General features: G+C 59.6%; 1 pseudogene; it reads right to left on the bottom strand.

The window, feature by feature from the left end:
* Positions 1 to 2,285: 2,285 nt before the first annotated feature.
* Positions 2,286 to 2,852, bottom strand: LOC117312814 (dynein light chain 1, cytoplasmic-like; annotated as a pseudogene).
* Positions 2,853 to 3,270: the final 418 nt, after the last annotated feature.

Below are 3,270 nucleotides of genomic sequence, written 5' to 3'. Positions count from 1 at the left end.
CGGGACAGTGGCAGGGCTGCTGCAGAGGGACAGCACGATCCGATCCGGCCCATGGCGCTAAGCGAGCACGTACTAACTGCTCTAATGGGCTGTTTCCCTCACCCCTCACACCAGCCGGGTACCCAGGCTTACAGAGGAGGGACCAAGGCTCAGGAAGTTCGTTGCCCAACTTGATTACTAGCTGGGCCCAGACTTAAATCTGCCTGAGTGGGGAAGCTGTGCCCCAGGCTCGCTGCAGCGGGTCTGGGTCGCCAGGGTCGGGCTGCCCACCAAGCACCCGCAGGCCTCCAGACTGGGCCGGGGGCCTGGCAGCTCCACCCCCGTGGGGAGGCAGGGAAGAGGCTCCACCTGAAAGACCGACAGAGCCGGCGGGCAGGGTCCCGGTGGTCATGGCCTAGGGCAGCCTGTGGTCTCCAGAAGCTGCCGCAAGACAGGCAGGGCCAGGAGCCCGGGCTGGGCCTGTGCCCTCGGGGAGGAGAGGAAAAGTGGAGCCCGCCCACTGGGGGAGGGCCTGTCCCAGCTCTGCTTCCCAGGAAACAGGCTGCAGGAGCGTGGGCCCTGGAGGCCCCCCTGTAAGGAGCTGAGGACAGCAGGTGGGCAGAGAACAAGGCGGGCCTGCAGTGAAGGTGCAGCGGCCGAGTTTCCGCAGGTCACACGGGGTGGAGCTGGGGGCGGTGGTCCTGGGGGCTAGGCCACCACCTCAGAGTTGCCTGAACTGAGGTGAGGGGGACAGGCCTCCATACCCACTGCATCAGCTCATCACTGGCACAGACCCCCAAGGGGGCAGCTACCTTGGACCAGGAGGGTCCAGGTGGCCAAGGGCGGAAGGTGGCGGCTGTGAGAACGTACTGACGGCAGCTGGGACCGGAAGAGGGAACCTGGGTGGATGCAGAGCACGGTCAGGGGCAGAGGCAGCCCCCATCCTGCCCAGAGAGGGCTGGGGTCAAGGCGAGGCCCCCAGGGCTCCTATCTGCCACGGGGCCAGAGACGAGCCCTCCTGGTACCCTGAGCCTGGGCCCTCCATGCTGGCCGCGCTCCTGGCTTGTGGCTGCCATGCCCTCAGGTCCTAGTGGGCCTTAGTGGCTCACTTCTCTGGCTTCCTTTCCAATCGCAGATGTCAAACCTCAGGGCACTGCCTGGGTCCCTTTCCAGAGGGAGCTGATGCGGGACAGCAGGTGATAGGGGAGGGCCTGGATTCCCTTCCTTCCCCTGTCCTCTGGCAGGACCCTCCGTGCATCCAACCCCCTACCGCCTCCCCCTAATCACAGCCCGGCCAGGAACCCACGGCCGTGCTCACCTGGTTGAAGGTAGCACAGCCCTCAACACAGCCCCTCACGGGGCAAGAACGCTACGTTCATAAAAGCAGTGTTTTTTCTCTCTATGAAGATTTTGGAACTCACTGTGTGGGAATCCAAACCACCCAGCTGAGCAGAAACGAAAAGTCTCCCCAGATCCCGACCCAGATCGAACCTTCTGCAGCTTCGGTGCCACCCCCTCCCTGGGCCCCCTTGCAGGTTTGCAGAGGTTGAGGTATAGACCAGCATCCGTGCTCCCACTCTCTGGGTGTTTCACTCAACAGTGTGATGTCCATCGTGTCCAGATACAGATGTGCATTCAGCCTTTCCAGTTACACGTGTCAAACCTCAGGGCACTGCCTGGGTGCCGAGGCCTCTGGGCGTGGGGCGGTGTCCCCCATCCCCCGACAGTTCAGGAGGATCGGAGAGGTGGGCGCCGGGACAGAACCTACAGGACCCCCAAGCCAGTGCAGAGAGCCCGCCAGGCCTTGGTGCCCTGGCCTGGGAAGCCGGGTCTGTTGACCGCACAGCTGCGACCACATCTGGTGAGTGGGAAAGCTCTCAGGAACGTGCGGGTGGTAGCAGGGAAATTGGAGCCGAAGAAGCAGAGTCAGCCCGGCTGCAGTAACTTCTTTGCTCAATCAATAGCTATTTCCCGGCTCCAAATTACTTTCTTCTCCCCCTGAAACCATCAGAGGCAGCTACTGCCGATCAGCTATGACACGTTAAAGAAATGCTATTGGAATTTCCAGGCCTGAGAGGGTTCTCCTGACCCAATGTTTGCTCAGCCATCCCTGGCAATGCCATGGAGAGGACAAGACATAAAAAGAGCTCATGGACCCGGCTGAGCAGCTCGGCTCCGGCCACGGGGCAGCCAGGACCTGCGCGAGGCTCAGGGTCCCCAGAGCGGCCTGCTGGGGCCTCCACACCGCGGCGGAGTGGGCGCCAGACTTCGGCAATCCACCCTGTCCCTCCCTCCCTGGGCCCGACTTTTTTTGTTTTGGTTTTGTTTTCGTTTTTTGTTTTGTTTTGCTAATTGCTTTATAACCACAACAAACTAGTGCAGAGAAAGCCCTGTACAAAACAACACAATAAAGATCGAGGTGTTCCCTTAGGCAAGGCTGAAGATTTCAGTCTCTGGTATTTGGAATCTAGGCTGCAGTCCTTGTTTGTGGGTGGATCACTGGGTGTGTGGCACCGTCCGTGCTTTTAACCAGATTTGAACAGGAGAACGGCCACTTGGCTCAGGTAGAAGACGAAGTGTTGGGTTTCACGTGTCACATCACTACCAAAGTTCCTCCCCATGGTGCAGTGCCAGGTAGGGCTGTACTTCTTGTCAAACTCCTTCCTGACACGGGCAGCAACGTCCTTCTCTATAGTCTATTTCTCTAGTTCCTGAGTAGCACGCTCCACCGAGTCCTGTTGCATCTCCTCTGACATATTGGCATTTTTCATCACGGCCTCTCGGTCACACGTGGTTACCAAGGGGCAGGGGCTGGCCGACTGCAACGGCAGCGCATCTGTGGAGCCCCACGCCAGCCGCCGCCGCCTAGTCATGGGCCCGACTGTTAATTGCCCCAACTGCATGCCAGGCCGAGCATGGGGTACGAGCCCACAGAAATGACAGAGACGAGTGCCCTGCCCTCTGGAAGCAGGCAGGACGGGAGGCCACGCAGAAGCAACTCTTGGAGTGGCTAAAATAACCCAGTTGCGGCCGTGTGCTCACAGCAAGAGGGAGTCCATCCCCCCAGCAGGGCCCCGGGAACCCTAAGCCTCCCAGCATGGATAAGAGAGCCTCCGGCAGGCTTTTCCTGTGATGGGAACCCATCTCACCTGTTCCCAAATGTAGTGGATTGAATGGGGGTTCTCAAAAGGTATGTCCGTGTCCTTACCCCCAGAACCCGTGAATGTGACCTTGTTTGGGAAAAAGGTCTTTGCAGATGTAAGGAAGTTAACGATCTTGAGATGAGATCAT

This window comes from Tursiops truncatus, chromosome 6 (genome assembly GCF_011762595.2).
Source record: "Tursiops truncatus isolate mTurTru1 chromosome 6, mTurTru1.mat.Y, whole genome shotgun sequence".
Classification (NCBI taxonomy): domain Eukaryota; kingdom Metazoa; phylum Chordata; class Mammalia; order Artiodactyla; family Delphinidae; genus Tursiops; species Tursiops truncatus.
The sequence above is the reverse complement of the archived record's forward strand: the minus strand, read 5'-3'. Positions and strand labels throughout refer to the sequence as shown.